The sequence below is a fragment of the Xyrauchen texanus genome, chromosome 8, assembly GCF_025860055.1.
Source record: "Xyrauchen texanus isolate HMW12.3.18 chromosome 8, RBS_HiC_50CHRs, whole genome shotgun sequence".
Classification (NCBI taxonomy): domain Eukaryota; kingdom Metazoa; phylum Chordata; class Actinopteri; order Cypriniformes; family Catostomidae; genus Xyrauchen; species Xyrauchen texanus.
The window spans coordinates 13,798,373-13,821,158 of NC_068283.1; the positions used below are offsets into that span (position 1 = coordinate 13,798,373).

At 36.6% G+C, this 22,786-nt stretch overlaps 1 protein-coding gene and 1 pseudogene across 3 annotated transcripts in view; one reads left to right on the top strand and one right to left on the bottom strand.

Moving 5' to 3' along the window:
• LOC127648030 (inactive rhomboid protein 1-like) overlaps window positions 1–22,786 on the bottom strand; it is a 58,529-nt gene that overhangs the window by 35,265 nt on the left and 478 nt on the right. The window lies entirely within an intron of this gene.
• LOC127647528 (DNA-3-methyladenine glycosylase-like) overlaps window positions 4,566–22,786 on the top strand; it is a 49,627-nt pseudogene continuing 31,406 nt past the window's right edge.

Here is a 22,786-nt window from a genome sequence, read left to right on the forward strand (position 1 = left end):
ATTTTCAAAATCAGTCGTTCCTTTTTATTTATAAGTGGATAAAAACGTAACTGGTCAAACGAGCCACCAATCACAGTACAGCACGTGCGCGCTTTGTTTTGAACTTGCCTTGGCGGCATCTACTAAGCGCGAACCAGGGGTGCATTTCCCTAAAGCATCGTTAGCCAACTATGGTCGCAAGTTCCGTCGTTATCATCATAGTTCAACGAGTCGGTGTTTCCCGAAACCATCGTTCTAACAAACATTCGCAAACAGCATCGTAGAGTTGTGTGGTTAGAAGCAGAGTTTCTTGTTATTATAACATGTGGGCTTAATAAATTATTATATTGAGCCAAATAAGCGAGATGACGTACAATCAGTATCTTTTATTTAGAAGACATACAAATGTCCTTTATGTCTTTTAGTTTGTCAATAGATTTAAAGCACCGTTTTTGAAGAGTGCGCATGTGTAAACGTGCTCTAGTGCGTAAGAACGAGCCTATGATTGAATCTGGAAATAAAGCAAATAACTGAGAAAAATATGTGATAGTCCTCAGATGACATGTCCGTAATTTATAGCAAAACATCTAGCATTAATTCGATCGCAAACAGATTCATTAAAAGTAGTTTTTACTCCACCAAATGTGTGACATCATTAACCAACGTGGTTGAACAACCAATTTGCGACAATACGGTTTCGGGAAACAGTCGTGACTAGCAAGTTGATTTCTTCAACAGTGCATCGTACTACGGTAGTGGAGCAGCAAGTTACGTCATTATACGAGAAACGCACCCCAGAGCCGTTAAATATGAGAGTTGCGAACATAGACGGTTGCGACGGTGATCTCGCCGCCGTGCGGTCACATGATTCGTGTAGCTCTCAAATAGTTCCAAACAAATTGCGTTGCCAATGATTTTAAGCGGGGCAGAGAGCAGCAGCTATTATTGCAGCAATTATCGGTAAATATTGACGCATAATGTACATTGCTTATTATGTTGACACTAAAATGACTTGCATATAATAGCATTTTTTTTCTGAGAGTAATTTTCCCTCCAAAATTAAATTCCCTTTAATTTTGGAGGGAAATTGGCTGCTCCCATAACATAGAATATATATATATATATATATATATATTCTATGTATGCGTGCGCGTGTGTGTATATATATACCGGTATATATATTTAATGCCGTTGTGCAGGTTTATGTGAATGTATCATAACATTAGGATGTTAATAATTATGACCATAGACACTCGAGAAAAATATATACAGTAAATACTGTAAATGTATTATACCTTATGGGAACAGTCCCCTTCCCTCCAAAATTAAACACACAAAAAATTTATTCAATTCAAAAAAAAAATATATATATATATATATATATATACACACACACACACATCTGACTAATTAATGACATTTTATTAATAGATTGGTGTGCCAAGAGTGACATTAGTCTTCATGTAGACTGAGTTAAGCAAGAGTCTTGTGACAAATTATAATAGGAAATTATGGCCATAAAAAATCATAGTACTTGGATACTTAAGTACATTTGAAGGCAAATACTTTTGTACTTTTACTCAAGTGAATGTTTAAAGGCAGCACTTCTACTTTTACTTGAGTAATATTTTACCTTGAGTATCTTTACTTTAACTCAAGTACATGGTATGTGTACTTCGTCCACCACTGGTTCAAACAGGTCCAAGCATGACCGTTTAATTTGTTGTTCAAGCTTGTTTTTAGTGTAGGTGTCACATTCAATGTGCGGAACAAGTTCAAGCCAAAAAGAGGACTTTGTGACCAATACATTGATTCACATTATTCAAAATTGTCCTGTACCAAGCAAAGATTCAGCACTTGATTAATGGTAGGCCAATGCCCCCCCCTTATGCTCAAGTGTGCTTAGGGGGGCCACCATGCCTTGTATGTTTACTGTATCAATACTGTTATGTATGTTGTAATTTTTTGAAAGCCCATGTACGCAATCACTTTCACAGTATCAAGAAAGCAGCCAGGACATTCTGCTAAATGTCTTCCTCTGAGTTCTCTGGCAGAAAGAAAGCCATACAGCAATTTAAGATTTATCAAAATAAATCAATTCAAATATACCCCCGCATATATTGCAGGGATCACTCATACATGATATTTGAGATATTGAGATATTGGTCCATTATTACAGGGGATACAATACTGGGATGGTACTATTATACAATGATGGAACCAAATTGTAATATCACTCATGTATCATGGTATTTACAAGGTACTTCAAGATGCTTTGAAGAACACCAAAATATTAACATGGCACCATGTCCAAAGAACCAAGGGAAATATCCTGGTTCATTTTTGTTAGTGCAAACTGTACTGCCTACCTCACATCTTAGAGCTGGAGCTCTCACTATGGTGTCAAATGGATCAATTCAATAGCACTAACATTTCAGTTTGTGTCAGGATTTCGACAGAAGGTCTGACCTCTTACCATTCCATTTGATTCATCCGCTGTGCTGAGTTTCCTCTCAGGAGAGCAGCTTCACAAACAAGAAAACAAGGCACATTTCAACCAGATCCCTGACAGAGCGGCTCTAAACTCCATCTCTAACCTGCCTAACAAGTGCCTGATTGTGTTGGTGTGTCAGACGCTTTACTGTTAAGTGAGCTAAGAAGGGACTCTCAGTCTCAACGTGCCTAAAAACATGCGATTCCCATTTAATAGTTTCCAGCATGATATCAGCATGAATTGGGCCACACAAGCTCTTATTGTGCTCTCTGGAAGAGTCTGATGAGCATCAAGCAGAACAGAAGGTCAGCATTGCATGGGACAGACCATCATTGCAAGGAGAAAAAAAAAAAAACATGAAAGAAATGAATGGGATAGTTCACTCAAAATCTTTAATTCTGTCATCATCTATTCAACCTCATGTTGTTCAAAACTTGTATAATTTTATTCTGTGGAGTCATTTAGCAGAATCTTCTGGCTACTCTTTTCTAAACAGCAAAAGATAATGGTAATCTCAACTGCCAAGATCCAAATTGATAGAAAGATGCACGGATACGATACATGGATCAGTAACTGAAGTTTTTTGTAGTTAGTAGGACTTGTAGTTAGTCTCTACAAACAAACAAACAAACAGTGAGTCCGTGCTGGGAAAAAGGACAACATATAAAATAAATGCTGATGGGACTTGTGACAAACCTTAAGTTATTTGGCCTTTGTAAGTTAGCATTTTACCACATAAGCATGCGACTTCTAAAAAGCCTGCTGCACAGCTTGGAGGGTCTGTTCACTCTCAGCTCAAATTTAACACAATTTCAACTTTGTACCCATTGCCGCTGAGCTTCTGAAGTGTCAGCTAATGGTTACCAGACAATTCGGATGAATTATCTTTATATTAGAAATGCCAGCGCTAAAAGCAGAATAAGACACACTTTTCATATTCAACGTGGTGGTTACTGCCCTTAAACAAATCATGCGCATTCATACCCAAAGTGAAAAGTCAGCCTGATGACATAAAATATTGTAGAGGTTTAAGAGATTTAATGCACACTGCAATGAATAGTAGTTCCAGCAATCAACATCCCACTTAGTCTTTGGTAAATGTTTAATGTCACTTGAATTGGTGCTATTTTAGTGCATTTCTGTCTTTGTTTTGAGTTCAGAAAATGATAATAAAGCATTAGTTACATATTGTTTTGTTCTATTGTGTTGTTCTTTCCAAAGAATAAAGAAATGTTTTGACAGGAAATGAGTATATAAACGCATACTCAAATTTAAGAACTTTCAAAATCTGAGATTAATCTTGATTAACTATGAAAAATCATTAGATTAATCACGATTAAAAAAAATAAAATTATCTACTGACAGCACTAATTACATTATATTAAACTACAATATTAACAAACAGATTTGCATTTTGTGAGCTTTATGCTAAAAACGGTTGGGTTAAAAATAAACAGAAGATTCTGGACTGTATAAGCCTCTGAACTTCAGAGTTGATCTTATCTGCCTCCAAAAAAGCAACAAACTAAACAATAGTCCACAAAGGACAGCTAAAATTCCATCACATCACATCTTCCTCAAGTGAGCTGAGGGCCAGAGGTCAGCGTTCTGCTTTTTTGAGAAATGAGGGAAGGAAGTGCAGAGCAGAGAAGCTGATGAGATCCAAATAGAAGGAAATGCACTCATGTCTAGAACTCTTCTCTGTTGCCATCAGCCACATCCACGGAAACAACATGAGCTGTATGTAAGTCATAAAAAAGGAGTTTTCAGACTCAGGGCTGGGTATGGGTATGGCTTTGGCCTCAAGCCCTCACCTGACTCCAGTGAAGCAGTGCTCAGCACGCTGAGCAGCAGCAAATACCACATCTGCCCACTTTACACTGCAAAATACCTTGTGCAAGTCTCTGCTGCATATAAATGTGTATTGAATCTTAGAACTTTAAGGACACCAACAACTAAGTTATGACTCATCCTGTTCTGTAATGTAAAAGGTTTTCTGATGATACATGTTTGTTATCATTCAAGAGGTCTCAGTGCAACTGGTAAAACTGTCTCATTCCCTTTCAGCAAAGTCAAATATTCAATCAGGGGTATGACCCCTCCCAGACACCAGTTGTATGCAGGTTAGGTGCATTATTTGTAAACATCAAATTACCTACTCAATCACAAGTTTCAAAGGTCTACTCACATCTCCCTAAATTGTAAACTGAATCCTAAATAACATCAAACATACACATATGAAATAAAATAGAATTGTTTCGTACTTAAGGAAGGATGGCAGAGGAGCTCGGGGAGTCTGTATTCAGATATCCTACACAATTGTTGTGTGTAATTTTTCTCTATCAGGGTCAAGACCCACACAGACCCTGATAGAGAAAAGACCCACACAGAAAACATTGTGTGTGGTTTTTTATCTGCCAGGTATGCAATTTGAATTTCTTATGTTTGATAAATGTTTGAATAGAATGCAACTTTAATAATATTATTATGCTTGGTTCACTGATAGCTTGGTATCAGTGAACTGGTACTAAGTGGCAATATTCAAACACGCACTGCTACAATGTGCTCTCTCTCATTGCATTGAAAAACCTGATCCTTCAGTGTTAAATAAGTGAAGCTCAATCAACAACATTTGTGGCATAATGTTGATTACCATAAAAATGTATCTTAATTTCTTTTTTTCTTAAAAATATAAAAATAAAGGTTACGTGAGGCACTTACAATGGAAGCGAATGTGGCCAATTTTTGAGGGCTTAAAGGCAGAAATGCAAAGCTTATAAATTTGTAAAAGCACTTACATTAATTCTTATTAAAACTTGTGCACTATGAGCTCTTACGTCATTTAAATCTTACATTTTCCCCCCCTGTAATCAGGATTACAGGGTTAACTGTTAAATCATCATGGCAATGAAGTTGTAAAATTTGATAACTTTACACAGAATAGGTTAGTAATTGATTTTATTACACTAAAATCATGTTAACATCATATTGTTTAATACTTGTGACTATAGTTTTTTAAAATAGTTAGTATTTTAACATTTATGAATTGGTCACATTCACTTCCATTGCAAATGCCTCAATGTAAACCAGATTATTTATATATATTTATATATATCTCTCTCAACATTATGCCACAGATGCGGTCAATTGAGCTCAACTAGTACTGAACTGGGAACATTCAATTAATATTTAGTTGAATTTTTTTTAATTACAAGAGAGTTTGCGTCACTACCCCTAGTTTTATTGTATGCATTCACTATGGTATGCTATATAATTAAACTGGTAATACACTAGTAATGTCATCCAATATGAAATTAAATATGTTAAATGGCATGTTCGTTATATGTGGTACATAAGTACAGTGCTGTGAAAACGTACTTGCCCCCTTCATAATTTCTTCTACTTTTCATACTAAATTGTTTTAGATCTTCAAACGAGATATAACATAAAACAAAAGGCAATCTGAGTAAACACAAAATACAATTTATTTTATTGAACGAAAAAAGTGATTCAACAACTATATGAAAAGCTAACTTACACACTTAATAGCTGGTTGTGCCACCTTTAGCAGCAACAACCAACCAAACGTATCCTATAACTGGAGATTAGTCGTTCACAACGCTGTGGTGACATATTGGCTTACTATTCTTTGCAGAACATCTTTAGTTCAGCCACATTGGAGGGTTTGAGCATGAACTGCCCTTTTAAGTTCCTGCCACAGCATCTCAATCGGGTTCAAGTCAGAATATTGACAAGCCTACTCCAAAACATTAATTTAGCTTATTTTGAGCCATTCAGAGTTGGACTTACTCCTATGATCTGGATCATTGTCTTGCTACATAATCCAGTTGCGCTTGAGCTTCAACTCTCGGACTGATGACCGGACGTTCTCCTTTAGGAGTTTCTGGTAGAGAGCAGAATTCATGTTTCCTTCAATTATTGCAAGTCACCCTGTCCCTAAAGCAGCAAAGCATCCCCACAACACCACTATGCTTGACCGTAGATATGATGTTCTTTTTGTGGAATTCTGTGTTTTATGTCAAATGTAACAGGACCCGTTTTCCAAACAGTTCCACTTTCAACAGAAGGTTTGAGGATCATCAAGGTGTTTTGGCAAAATTCAGACAAGCCTTAATGTTCTTCTGGGTTAGCAGTGGTTTTTGCCACACTTCCATGATAATGAAGTCATGAACAGTGATCTTTATTGCAAGATGCCTGCAATTCCTTGGATGTTGACCTTAGCCTTTTTGTGACTTCCTGGATGAGTTGTCACTGTGCTCTTGGAGGAATTTTGGAAGGACGGCCACTTCTGGGAAGGTTCATTACTGTGCCAAGTTCTCTCCATTTGGAGATAATGACTCTCACTGTGGTTCTTTGGAGTGCCAGAGCCTTTGAAATAGCTTTGTAACCCTTCACAGACTGATGTAAATCACCTTTTCCTCATAATTTCTGGAATTTCTTTCAAACTAGGCATCGTGTTCTACTAGTTGAGACCTTTTAGACAACTTCATTATGCCTCACCACTTCAAACAGTACATGTAGCTATATATTGTTTCACTTTTGAGGACATAAGGTTGTTATTTTACTAGTTTATAACAAATGTTCTAGTATGAAACATGTGATCCTAGTCCTTCGAAATATGTGTGTGGGTAGGGTTGCTGAAACATTACATCTGGGCCCACAAGACGATGGCCCTTATTTTCACTTCCTGCAGTTTTCTTAATCAACCAAAACCTCTACTCTCTTTTGAATGTAGACCCACCCCCTTCCTCCCTCCCCCCTACTGATGGCAGAGATCATGGGAAAGGGAATGATCTTATCAGAGTCAAGGCAATCCTTTTCATGGGCACTTTGCTAATGCACAGTGATAAGTACATGACGCCTGCACAGGTGAAACTCGTTATCATGAAAGTGAAACTCTGGGAAGGCAGCAGGGCTTGACTATCTATCTGGTTCTTGTGGTTAAAAGACAGGCGGTCTATTTTGAGACACTAGCATGTGGGTAATTTACACTGTTTCAATTCTACCACAAATCGAGTTTATGGAGGTGAAAGTTTGCTTCGTGCAAGGCTAAACAGCCATCCACTGATCCCATTTGAAGAAGTTTCTAACCCTCATGGAATAAAACCTCAGGGCCTCTTAAAAGGATTTAACATGAAAAGAGTAGAATGGTTTTTACATCTAAACCTTTCTGCAGATGAGATATCTTTGAAATATCAAACACATTTGCAATTTAATGACCATCAGTGGGTGACAGAAGTCCTTTGAATATTTCAAATCAGGTCTACATTTTCAGATGTAGTCAGATTTTAAATCGTGTATACTTGTTGCCAAGCAGTAGCAAGACTTGACCCGATTTCAGTCTCTGCCTTCAGTAAATGGGTGATTTTCTGGTCCATTAGACTATTAAAATTGCATACAGAATACTACAGGAGCCACACGGCTTCCATTAAGTCAGTCATCTCTTTTATAGTCGTCCAGTTTCAAAAGCTGATGGTATCTTGGCAAGATTGTTCATTTCCAGTCCCACACTCACATTAGTGTGGTCTGAGCAAGCGATCACTTCCATGTAAGAATGATTTCTACTGATTTTGGGAGCGCTCAGCGTGAATAGCTGAAAGTGAGCTTGAATGTGTTGACAACATACAATTATGGAGGGGGACTAAAATAGTGGTTGGGTTGGGAGAGAACCATCAAGAAAACAGCAAGAGACGACCATTGGGCCCCTGGTCAGAAAATCTCCATGCGGCTCTGGTAAACAATGAAGAAAGCGATCACGTCTCTCAGTATGAAAACAGTAACAACACGACTCGACTCCCAGTGGAATTAATGGCCCTGCTGACTCAAAATCAATCTGACACATCCTTCTAGTATCTGATCCAAACGTCTTCCTTTCTGAGCACAAAGAAACATCACAAATGCAGATTGTTACCCATATGATTGTTTGTGGTTCTACTAAATTTAAATTACTAAAATAAGTGGAGGCAGAACAATTATTTTGAGGGGTGCTTCAATAGTGCCTAGATTTAGGGCCGATCTTTATTTGCAGCACACAGTGAATCACACATACACTGCTCCTCTTATGAATGTGCGCTTCCTCACAATCCTCAGCCCTTGAAGCATGACAGAATGGCCTATGTTGGCAATACTAAGCATTCACGAATTTAAACTTTCAAACATGATGTAATTTACATGAATATGCCATTTTGTTTTTAAAAATGTGTAACAATTACATGTGTATGAATATTGTGTTGCCCATTTTTTACAATCGTTACGGTAGTAATTCTGACTCATTGCACAGCAAGCAGGAAAAGGATAAAGAAGCTGCTAACGGGTATAAAAACATCGACATGATTGGCAGACATTGAGCTAGGTTTATCAGTACATAGATTCAGAATTGATGAAGGTAGTTATTATTTCAACATGATTGGCATGTTTGACAATGCAGACAAAGTACATTCAGACTTTGTAGAGAAAGCAGAAATAGAGAAAACATTGTAATACAATTTTTTTTATATATATACACAAACCTGACTTTCTATAGCTTGGTATTAATAAAATTGGTATTACAAAATCATAGATGCAATGTCTCCATATAAGGACATACATTTTTATGCAAACTATTTTCTGTTCCAAGCATGGTTATTAGGTGCTTCTAGTTTCAAATAATAAAGGGAAGTGGAAAATGCACACAGCAATCTCTTCTGCATCTCAGGAGGTTAAAATATTATTCGAAAAAACTTCCACAACAACAAAGTCAGGTGGTGTCACCAACATGCAAGTAGTAATTTTGTCATGTGAAAAGAAAAACATAAAACAGAGAGAAACACTTTACCTTAATGCAAGTTTTTTTCTTTCTTTTTTCTCAATCAAATAATTTGATGATTTAATGAAAAGACATATTTTGTTCAGGCCAACTGGAATAACCCTAAGAACCCTTGATATTTGTGACCAAAAAAAATCATTATAGAAATATACTGGCGGCCAAAGGTTTGGAATAATATAAAGATTTTGCTGTTTCGGAAGGAAATTGGCAAATTAATTCACCAAAGTGGCATTCAACTGATCACAACGTACAGTCACGACATTACTGATGTAAAAAACAGCCCCATCACTATTTGAAAAAAGTAATTTTTGATCAAATCTAGACAGGCCCCATTTCCAGCAGCCATCACTCAAACACCTTATCCTTGAGTAATCATGATAAATCGATAATTTTTTACTAGAAAATCACTTGCCATTATATCAAACACAGTTGAAAGCTATTTAGTTCATTAAATGAAGCTTAACATTGTCTTTGTTTTTGAGTTGCCACAGTATGCAATAGACTGACATGTCTTAAGGTCAATATTAGGTCAAAAATGGCAAAAAAGAAACAGCTTTCTCTAAAAACTCATCAGTCAATCATTGCTTTTAGGAATGAAGGCTATACAATGCTTGAAATTGCCAAAATAACGATTTCATACAAAAGTGTACACTACAGTCTTCAAAGACAAAGGGACAGAAAGAGATGTGGAAGACCAGATGTGCAACTAAACAAGAGGATAAGTACATCAGAGTCTCTAGTTTGAGAAATAGACGCCTCACATGTCCTCAGCTGACAGCTTCATTGAATTCTACCCGCTCAACACCAGTTTCATGTACAACAGTAAAGAGAAGACTCAGGGGTGCAGGTCTTATGGGAAGAATTGCAAAGAAAAAGCCATTTTTGAAACAGAAAAAGAAAAGGTGAGAAAGGGCAAAGAAACACAGATATTGGACAACAGATAATTGGAAAAGAGTGTTATGGATCTTAACTCCATTGAGCTTTTGTGAGATCAGCTAGACTGTAAGGTGCATGAGAAGTGCCAGACAAGACGGCCACATCTATGGCGAGTGCTACAGGAAGTGTGGGGTGAAATGTCACATGAGTATCTGGACAGACTGACAGTTAGAATAACAAGATCTGCAAAGCTGTCATTGATGCATGTGGATAATTTTTTGACGAGAACTCTTTGTTTTGAAAGTAGTTTAAGATGTTCTGATTTTTTTTTTTCCAAATTGTAATAGTAATTTTTCACATCAGAAATGTCCTGACTTTACATTGTGATTAGTTGAATGCCACTTTGGTGAGAAAAAAGTACCCATTTCTTTCCATAAGAGCAAAATCTGTACATTATTCCAAACTTTTGGCCGCCAGTGTATGTGTGTGTGTGTAATATATATATATATATATATATATATATATATATATATATATATATATATATATATATTATATTATATTATATTATATTATATATATATATATATATATATAGCTTTACCTTGACATTTTTTTTATTTACTTATTTTTTATTAAATAAGTTGTGCACACTCGCAGTATTATAATTAAACCACTTAAGATTTTTAATTAAATAAATGTTTACAAAAATATTAACTATTCCTATATATAAAATCAGTGAGTGACAGACCTCTGATAGAAGAGCGCAGATTTCAGCAAAATATTTGGTAGGCGTGACCTCCCACAACCAGTTGTTTCGAGTCAGCAAATGGGACACTCCACACACCAATGGCTTCGACAGACAGGCAATAGCAAAATTAAAGCGCTCTCGTCAGCTCTCCACATGGAAGCAGGGAACGCGCTTTGATGAGTCTGCAGTTGTGCGTGCCACATTTCTCCAAGAGTGTGCGAATGCGCTGCATCCCAGAGCAGCTATCTTAACAGCCTCCATTATCGATTTGTTTCTATTGTGCATCATGATTCTCACGGTCAACATGGCAAGCATTCGACTGATATTTTCTGTGTTCATCTCCCAAATCTGCATCATTTGGCAGGCAGACTGCAATGCCAAGTTCTGACTAATAAAAGGGAGAGTTGCTGCTTGCTGCTCTGTGGCATCCGCAAAGTATGCTAAACACATCACATTCAACACATCTTCAACTGTATGGTGACATCATGTTGAACAGAATAAAGGGAAAATAATATTTCACTGGATATTACCTAGCATGTTTTAGACTCTCTTTCAAAGAACAAAACATGTAACTGCACAGATTGTGAAATGCATTCAAACTGACCTTAAAAGGATTTCCTTTTAATACAGTTATTATTAGTCATCATGCAGCCACCTACAGCCAAAAGGCCATTAAAGGCCAAGCCACACACAGTGGCACAAAACACACTCAGTTTTTGGAAAGTGTTTTGGCTAAAAGTCTAGACTAGTTTCATTTGCCCCCAAGGCTGCACATGACATCAAGTTTCTGTCGACAGTAGACAAACAGGGTCTGCAGCCTCCTTAGACTGATGCCATATTATATACTAAAGATAGAGGAGCTTGCTGACCTATTTAAAACCCATCCTTCATCCTCACTGCAATAATATTAGCACGCAGGCCTACCCAGGATTGGACTGGGACTAAAAAACAGCCTGGAAACTGATGCTGTTGCCTTCTCTAGTTCACAGTTCACACATCTAACACATGAGATAGCCAAAGGCAATCAAATAAAACTACAATATACAATACATCTCTATTAAAAGGAATGCTCTGGGTTTAATACAAGTTAAGCTTAATCAAAAGCATTTGTTGCATAATGTTGATTACCACAAAAAAAAGGTTATAGTGAGACACTGACAATGGCAATGTTTAAAAAGGCATAAAGGGTTACTAATTTTACAAAAGCATATACATTAATTTGACTGTTAATACTTAGTCTTAATACTTAATTTATTTAGATTCAAATGTATTTATATCTTCGATTCATGTCATTTTAGGGTTTATAGTCTTTCATCGTCATGGCAACAAAGATGTAAATTTGGATAAAACTTAACACAAATGTGGTTTGTAAGTGATTTTTATCACAATAACATCATGATAACACACATGTTATTTACATCTTGTAGCTATACTTTTTAAACTGTGACTATTTTAACATTTACAGATTGGCCCCAATTCACTTCCATTGTAAGTGCCTCGCTGTAATCCAGACTTTTTTTAAAATGCCATGAATGCTATCGATTGAGCTAAACCTGTATTGAACCAAGAATATTCCTTTAAATCATTGCATTTTTACTTAATGCTTCACATGCCTCTGAAGCAATAAGATTATGCAATGAGCAAAGAAATATACGTTAACTATTAAGAAACTAAACTAATGTAACCAGAAACATCTCAGACAGTAACCATCAATGCAAAAATGTATGATAGACGCAAAAGCCAATATTCAAAAAGCATGCTGAAACAGGTCTGTAAACCTAAAAATATGTGACTACTCTCCCCAACAATTGCAGCTTTTAATAGAGTGATTTGCAGTCTCATTAGAGGGCAAACCAAACCCAATGCAAGAGTTATTAAAGCCCTTCCTGTGGAAACACCCAAAACATTCCCAAAGCCCTCCAAATTACACACACCCCACATTTAGACGTCATTTCACACCACCAACAATGCTTCTGGATTTAATAAAACTCTACACCAAAGATTGCACGGTTTGTTTTTGCACCACTCTCCCAAAGACAGAAGCACTGTAGAAAAACTACCCTCTCAAAATACATTTAGAAAACAGTGCTCCAGATGTGAAATTCTAAAACCCTTTTGTTGTTGAACCTGTAGTCACTTAGTAGTTTGCATAGGACAAGACTGTCAGCAGATGCAAAGGTGTCTCTTGAGACTCCTGTAGAAGCTAGTGGTTAAGCTAAAATAGGCCTGCAGGATTACATCATATTTGCACACTCTGCAACAGAGTAATGCTCAACAACATGTCTTCTCAAAAATGCAATGGATGCGGTGACCCACAATCTGTCGGATCTCATAAAATCAATCCACAGTCAGTTGAAACTGAGAAGACACACAGATGAAGTTACTTATTTTTTAGAGAACTAAGATTTACGCACAAACAAAAGAAATGGATATGTGATAACCCTAAAACGTTACACCCAGAATAAGCATAGGACTTTGCCTTGGTGCATTAAGTCTTTGAAAAGTACATTAGAAAAGAATAGTTCTGGTCCTGGATGCTGATTGGTCAGTAAAACTTTTAGCCAAGCTAAAATACACAGAACAGTATCAGCTATGAGACTCTATATTATGAATATTATATACATTATGTACATGTTTGGGACAGTATCTTCTAGTGGAAACATAAATTTGATTAATAAAACAATGTTGAAAAATAGTTGAAATATTTTATTTATGTAGTAATTTTATAAAACTTCAACACCCTTTAGCTAGCATGGCCTCTTTTAACTAATTTCTTAATGTATTTGTGTCTTAATAGTCTACTAAAATGACCAACCTAGTCTCGTAGAATGAACGTTACTATAACAACATTTTTGCAAACTGGCTTCACGTGTCCAATTGTGCGTTTTCACAGTTTCTTGGTGAAATGAGCACTAGAGGTGCTACAACAACTGTGCATTTTTTTCATTTTCACACAAATCCCGACGACAGCTGATTATGCCTTTATAAACACATATTTTTCGCACTATTACTAACACACTGCTATATTATGTTATGATATCGAAACACTTTTACTGTAATGCAACACATTATATGAAAAACTATACATTTGAACGCATGTATCACAGACTCACCTACATTTATAAATGTATTCCAAATGATTAGCTTGCATGGTAGTTCACATACTAGAGTGTTGGGCTTCAGACTCACGTGCCGCTTCGAGCATGTGATTTGTGATACAGTTGTCACACTTTGCTTGTAAGCATCAAGGAATAAATTCTGACTGGATAAACTTTGTTTTTCTCTGTGTGTTTGTAAATTAATTAAAGGTGGAATGTGACTAAAAATCATAGGCAAAATGGTGATTGCGAATGAAAGAAAATGTATTTGGTATGTTAGGCCAGCAGAGAAGGCTTTGCTGGCCCTGAGAATTCACCACAGTAGAAACAACAAAAGATGACTTGGTTGCTTCAGAAAATTAACTTTTCCTTTCTCATTTTGTTTTTGGACACTTATCGGTTAGGTGTTGGTTAAGGTAAAGGATATCTGTTTTGTGTCTACCACTCATTTCATTTTAGATCACTATTGGTTTAGATCACTACAACGTTTTACTCATTAAAACCTCCATCTAATATTTACATTAAAATACATATCTAATAACAAAATAATTTTACTCGCTTCTGGTGCTCTCTGCTGGACATTTCACTGTGAATCTGAAGCCAGGCACGTAATTTCTTTTTGCAAAAATGTTGCCACAACCACAATGTTCCAGAGACCAGGCTGAAAATGACATTCCAGGCAAAGCACAGCTACACAGAAACAAAAATTGAGTGCTGTCTGAAGCACAGTTTCCTTGAAATGGTACTTTCAGATAAAAGAGGAACAGATTGCTACTGAGAGATAATTTTGTATGAAATTCTTCCAATTGTTGAAGTGAGTTGAACTTCTTTGAAAATATGTAATGCAATCTTGAAGCACTGAAACTGTGGGGGAAAATATTGACCCATTTTTAGCAAGAGATTCTTTTGTTTAAAAAGCTGCAAAACAAGTTAGTTAGCATGTCTTACTCTAAACGTTACTGTTGCACTGAATGTTACTGTAACGTAATGTGTCCAACCACAAATGATAAGGAAGAATTTAGTATTTATATCAGAGAGCTGCTATATTTGAATATCAGTGTGTTAAACTCTACAGGGAGTTATTCAGATCTCAAGGTCTTTCAAACCCGCAAGGTGATCCACTGATTAAAAACACTTTGTTTAGAAGAAACTATACAGCTTGACTTGAGACTAGGGCTGCAACTAACAATTATTTTGATAAGCCATTAATTTAACGATTATTAGACTATGCGGTGACTGTTGCAACAATTAATCATTAGTTCTAAACCGATTATTCAGTTTGTGCCCGGCTGGAGTTCAGGTTGTATTAAACGTGTTTACTAACAGTAAAGAGGACAAAATAATCTTTTTAAATTACCTCTAAATGACATTCACTGAATTAAAGGGAAAAAATATTTGTATAAATTTAATAAAGTAAAGACTGCAAAATATCCTATTGTTATCAAGTTTTTTTGTCTTGTTTTCCATTTAAAATTGATGTAACGTCAGGGTGCTTCAGCGGAGCGAAGTGGCAGCTCCAGCTTTGCTTATTCCACAACGAGAGTTCTTCTGGATTAACTTATTTTGTGTTTTTGCATTATAATTCCCTCATATTTTGCGATCTACATCACCTGAAGCTGTTTGGAAAGTTTAGAGTGCATCTGGACTGTGAACTGTGTAATTATTCCTCTCCTCAGTCAGGTGCAAGCAGCAGTGCCAGCCTGATCCAATTAGCATACGTAGCAGCTATTTGTACGTTAATATTTGTAACATTAAACGTACATGTTTTAATAGACACTAAAACGTACAATATGGACATTTGAAAGCATCCATGTTTACGAATTTACAGGTTTAGAAATTTAGAATACTGACAACTCTATTACAAATGTATTTGAATACACGAATCGATTATAAAAATATTTGTACATTTTTATAGATATTTTATATCCCTTTACTCTACCCCAACCTCTAAGCATAACCATATTTCAACAATATAAAAGCATGTAACAAGTAGATTAATGTATATGAGCAATCATTTTAGTTAAAATATATTCATTTAGATATATATATTTTACAGCCGCCAATCATACACCTACTCCTAAACCCAACCATAAACATTTATTAAGCACATAGACATATAACAGGCAGATACATTTAAATCACAATAATTTATTCAGAAAAATTGCAAAATTCAGTACAAAAGTAGTCCAAAGGGCGATGCGCTGCATCTGATGTGCTGTGACTGCATTAAATAGCATTGCTTGAGGTGGAGAGTGACATTTAAATGATGTTTTTTGTGTCTCACGGCAAACAAAATTCTAATTAAATGATTAACATATGATTAAATGATTACACATTTTTTATTCATTTGAACATTTTGTGTAGTCTTGGTTAAAGTGATATAATCCTTTAAAACATTGTATAGGGCAGCAGAACTGAATTAAAATGATAAAATGCCATATTATAATGTCAACTGCGTTAAAAAAATGTGATCGCATTTAACTAATCTAATTGTTTTTAAATTAAATTTAACTGATTCATTCAATGAATTATTCAATATTAATCCATTCAAACAGTACACATTAACCTTTGTACATTTATATAGGTGTTAATACCAAAAATGATGACGTTTACATGCTGTCAATACGTCAATATTGTACGTTTCGGTGTCTATGCAAATGTAAGAAAATGTACGTATTTCCCAATGAAACAGGACGTTTGGCCGGGACATACTGAAGGGCTTGTCCCTTGTTTCGTGTAGCCAATAGTCATTAGATTAATATACAGCAAAGAACCATGATTCGATACTTTATTTTTCTTGTCGGTTTTCAGTATTGGGGTACGTGGCATTCTTATTTTAAAAAGTACAAATTATTTTATTACTTTTGAGGAAGATTTGGAAACAATAAATACAATTATTATTGGATTTACTGCCCTCACCAACCTGTTCAAAAATGATGAGATAATTTCATATTAAAATAATTAACATTTAACAGAATGTTAAATTTACATTTAAGACGTTTTGGGCATGGTGACACAAGGCCTTCTCACATGCCTAATTGTCAACAACATCAAATCAAGGAATTTATCCTTTTTGTCATGAGCAGCCAGATTTACCTTCAGATATTGAACTTGCAGTTTTTTCAGCTTGTCACGACATTGCTCAATGGTTCTTTGGTCTCCACAGGCACGAAGATAAGAGATCTTGAGTGTTGTATCCAGTTGTTCCTGTATACTCTCGTCAGCCCATATTTCCAGTAAACACTGCACCTATGCCATAGACCAAAGTGATCCCTTTGCTGGCATGTTTGTTAAATGGAACGGTCACATCATTGACGTCATGTTTCGAGTTCCGTACCCGGTACCAAGCAATCACACTAGTCAAACGAACTGGATATTGGGGGTCAAACGCGCACAGTACAGATCGCCTAGTGCGAGTACACCCCAAGTGGCTATCCAGGTAAGTTTGAGCAAACACTGGTTTTTCGGTCTCAAGAAGATGGGTCAGTTTTACCCGACCTACATGGCTAACCTGCTCCAGAGCAAGTTTTATTCTGGATTACAGATCGCAAACTGATACTGAACGAATAAATTGTGAGTAATGTGACATCTCTGATGCAATGAAGTCACTCCCCCGAATCTCTCGCTCCAAATTAAAGTGCCCTTTACAGGGAAATGTAAACTGTAAATTAAATTAATTTAGATTTATTTATACTACAGGGCTGTTGAATGCTTGATTCTGATTGGTTGAGAACGTTCTAAGGTGTGCAATTATTTTCAGGGAAACGCACGGCTAAAGTAGTTCCAGGCAGGTCTTGACCGCATTACAGTTCCATATCACTGCCGTAGTCAACTGTAATAACGGAAAATAGGATACAATTCATAACAAGAGTGACAGCGACAAATCCACTTCAACTTCAAGAGGATTTGTCACCAGACACAGCAGCCCAATACGTCGTTGGATGATTTGAATTCTGTCAGCCCAATGCGCTTGATCTGCCATTTTCGATGTCTGACTTCACCATCAATGGAAGCGTGCAGTTTAATTTTAATAAATAAATTCGTTCGAATTAACGAATGAATTATAACGTATGAATTAATAAATAAATTAAATAATATGACGCACTATGATTTTCTGTCTCATTATTGCAACCTCTGTCTCTCTAATAACTACACTAATAACTGCATTAGTCTGCTGTCAGTGGCTCAAACCTCCGTTACTAACTCTAAAATGATGTTTTGGAATTAGCAACGGAGGTATGGGATTAGATGCGTAAGAAATTAGTCCTACATACAAGAGCGTTTTAATGACAAAAACTTGACAAACGTCTAGAATCACATCATCTGTGTTTCGAGGTGTGGTAACTGTAGTATAAGCGGAATAATTGACTCCGGGCCGCTTCGCGTCGTGACCGCATTACCACCCCGGGTGTGCATTATTTTTCGAATAATTCAACGGCCCGTCGTCAATTATTCCTTACATAAATTACAGGGGGCATGGGTAGCTCAGCAAGTAAAGATGCTGACTACCACACCTTCCTAAGTAACTAATTGGCCCAGTTGCTAGGGAGTGTAGAGTCATGTTGGGGTAACCTCCTCTTGGTCACTATAATGCGGTTCTTGCTCTCGGTGGGGCGCGTGGCGAGTTGTGCATGGATGCGACGGAGAAGAGCGTTAAGCCTCCACGGTAACGTGCTCAGACGCAGAGGCAACTGAGATTTGTCCTCCGCCACACGGATTGAGGCAAGTCACATACGCCACAACAAGGACTTTGAACGAATTGGGAATTCTAAATCAAGACCCGGCCCCGCCCTCTGCCCTGCCACAACTATACCTGTATGCAGTGCATGATGCTGAGAACCTTGGAAAAAATGTTTGCAAAAGTGTTCACAAGGTGATTCTCACACTGTAGATTCGTATTTATTGTGAGTACAAACCTACTGGTTAAAATTATATTGTAGACTATCACACAAAGTGACATGGCTTGCAATCAATTAAATTATATTAGGCTTTTAACTTCAATGAATATAAAAGGTTTTACATTACACTGCTTGTGTGTTCTTATTGTGAACCATATAAATTCAATTACACATATTTAGCTTTTCATTTCTTTAGCGGCAGAAGCTGCGTTTGTTGAGGAAATTTTTAATTCTTCGTATTTTCATAATGATCTCTTGATCTTCAGTGGAGACATAAATCACGCTGAAAAGGCTGAATGTCTCGCGAGAAGTAAATCGCGCAAACTCTCTCAAACTTCACCCTTAGGCTGTTCATGGCAAACCACAACCCTAACTCGGAGTTTACGGAGAACATTTGTAGTAAGTGTCTTGCGATCGCAGAACCCATTTTATACAGGTTTGGATCTATCTGGTTTTGTCAAAACCGCTAACCTGAAACTTACTCTGAGTTTTTTCAACTAGCTTTGTACAACAGGCCACAGGTCTTGCTGTAAGTTTTTGTTTAGATTTAAAAGAACCAACTTATAAAAGGCCTAAATATTCTTCCTACGAAATCGAAAAACGAACAGGTTTGACGTAATTTAGAAAATCTGACCGGAATATTGTTTTTTTTCCCGTTCGTTTTGGTGGTTTGTAAAAACTTTTAGGAAAAATTCTTATCGGCTGCTATACAACTTCTTACTGTTATTGGTAGGTGTGATCTGGAGCTCCATCTACATTGAGGCCAATGGCTAATTTTGTTGACATTGTATGTGAAAATGGGTCAACATTAACACATCGATGTGTCAAGTTATTATCGAGCTGCTGCAAATTTACCTACATCTGTACAATCGTTCACATAGACATTTTTCAAGACCATGTCATGCAAAAAATATATATTTAGTCTACTAAATGAATCAAATCTTCTCAAGCCAATTCATTCACGTGCCATCTGCAGCAAAAGCCATTCACACGTCTGTCTAAAGTAAGATTTGCCTCAGTCATCATTGCTTTATCTTTGTTCTGCACAATTAACACTTTTATACACTCATCTTAGCAATGGTATCAGGGTTATGGATGCACCGATACCACTTTTTCTCTTCCGATCCAATTCCACTGTCTGAAATCTGAGTATCGACCGATACCAATGTTGTAAAATTGTTTTTTTGCATAATCAGTTTAGAATATCTTTATATAGTTTATTAAGAAACACTTTATTATTAACTAGTATACTGGATAATTTTACAGTAAAATTAACAGTAATTCCAGTCTTCAGTACAAAAGAAGCCAGTTTTCTTTGCAAATTTTTTTCAATTTGTATCTTTACATTAAAAAATGTTTTTGTTCATTTTAGTTGTAAGATATCAGTCCACTTTTCATTCACACAGTTATTTTTTATTATTTATTTATTTATTATAGAATTTTAAAATACAACAGTAATATATTTCAGTTGTGCACCTTTAACTTTAAAAAACCTTGTGCTTTTATTTTGACGATCCTAACACTCCAGCAAGTCCGGCATTCACTTTTTATTCAAATTCTGGTAAAATGCTCCTCCGGTGCCATTCGAAATGCATATTTTAAGCGAATCCAACTATTGAGCATCTACATGTGAGATGATGTCCGTGAATAGCGCTCACATATGAAAATAGCCGCGAGCTCTGAGGGCTGAAAATAGCCGCGACCGTCTCACCCGCCTGCATGTGTTGTTTTGTGTGTCATAAGAGCAGCGCCATTCACTAATGCGCTGCACATGCATACTACCAGTGTATGTTTACCTATTAAACACAGCCTTTTGCAATTCATAAAGCTATTGCATGCCTTCGAGTGGCATTGAATAAAATGCACGAGTCATATGAACTATTTTAATGGTGCCTTTATGGTTCTTTTATGTCAGTTTTGGAGCTTAACAGTAACGAACATGACTAACACATGTTATCGGATTTGGATAAATGATCCATCTAAAAACATAAGTATCGGTGCCGATACCGATCTAGGTATTGGATCGGTGCATCCCTAATCAGGGTCAACTTACAATAACAGAGTGTAAACGGCACATATTATGGCCATGTGTAGCATGTTAGCACGTTAGTGTCATGAATTCATAATGTAAACAAGGCAAATTACACATTTTCTACTATATTACTTTAAATCATCATTGAGTGGTTAAAACAGCTTTTTTTACCGACCTCATGTGAATTCTACTAATGAGGCATGCCATTGATAACACATTTTTAAAGTTTTACATGTAGCTTCCTCATATTTAAATGTACTTCTAAATGTCTCCCACATCGGTGTGGCGGGTGTCTCTATGTTCGGAAACAGTATACCATTGCTCGGCTGTTTAGAACCCCTGAACGAAGAATAACTTCTACAGAGGTATATCGAGGCTTTAAGAGTAATTTGTTTGGGAATCAGTCTACACTGGTCTCGCTGTATAATCACATGCTAAATTCAAAAGAATGACTCATAATATTAATTTGTTTGTGAATCGGACTACATTAGTTGTAGAACATATGTAGTCTGTACACTGTATTATATATTTTGCATTGCTGATTTAGTAGCGGTGTTGCAGTGCTGCTGAATGGTAGCAGTGTTGCATCCACAACGTCAGAACAACGCACATTCGAGAACAGTCAACTGTCAAAGTCATGAGCATCATCTGGTTCCTAGATTTTTTTTTTTAAATTTCAATGGGTCCAAGTCTGATCAAGAGCTGGTTCTCATTTCCCACCCCTAACTAAAATGCACAAAACTGCATGATTTCATGGGGTCTTTAAACTATTTCTATGCCAGAGATATCTTTAAAAGGGGAAGCTTGATAGAAATGTAATGAAAGTGATCCACTCTTGGCAAGACAGACAGACAGACAGACAGACACACAGCCCTGTGACTCATCCACACATGGTCACTCTTCTCAATTTCTTCCAGGCACCTGCAACACGTACAGTACCAACCTCCCCTGTCTTTCTGAAACACAGGGCCGACCTACAGCCCAGTTGGAGCACACCTGCGATGTATAATGACGACAGTCAATCCAGGCCTGCTTAATCTGGCTTGTTACATCACCATGAATGATGATACCCAGAGTGAGATAATGTTTTGAAAGCATTGCAAATGGAAATGAGCCAGGGGCACCTCTCACAACTACATGCAGCATAAGTCAGAACATTAGCTCCCACTCTCTAAATAAACTAAGACTGCATATATTTTTGACTATCTCTTTTAAATATGTATGCATAAACATGACAGATCATGTTTCACAGTGGTACTGATTTAGATGCAGGCCAGTAAATGTCTCATAAGAAGGGCCCGAAGCCACAGAGATGCCCTAAAAGGCTAACAGACTGCATGCATCTGAAATATTGGTAATAACATATCTGCTGAAAAAATAAGTGACTTGCTATTACTCAAGGTAACTCGAGACTAATATATATATATATATATATATATAAATAAATGCATCCATGACAGCATTTTGACACGCATATCTGAGCAGCAAAAACACCAACAGTAATGTAAAATCATGCTATATGAAATACCCTTCGGCCGAGTAGCTTATTTCACGTTAACTGGACTGCACATATGTAGACACGGAACAGCGCGCGCCTCAACGAGATGTCTCGTGATTAAAAACAGCACCAATACCGTCAAGTTCAAGTTCAAGGATTTATGCAGTAAGTAGCCAATCCGTAAAATTATTTGGAGTTGAGACGGACGGATAAACGCATAATAACACGCGTGCCAAATAGAAAAAAAATAAAAATAAATTCTCTCTAAAAAAATGCATTATTTTGATGCTGATACTGTAGATGCGTTGCTATCACGACGCTCTGCGGTGAATTA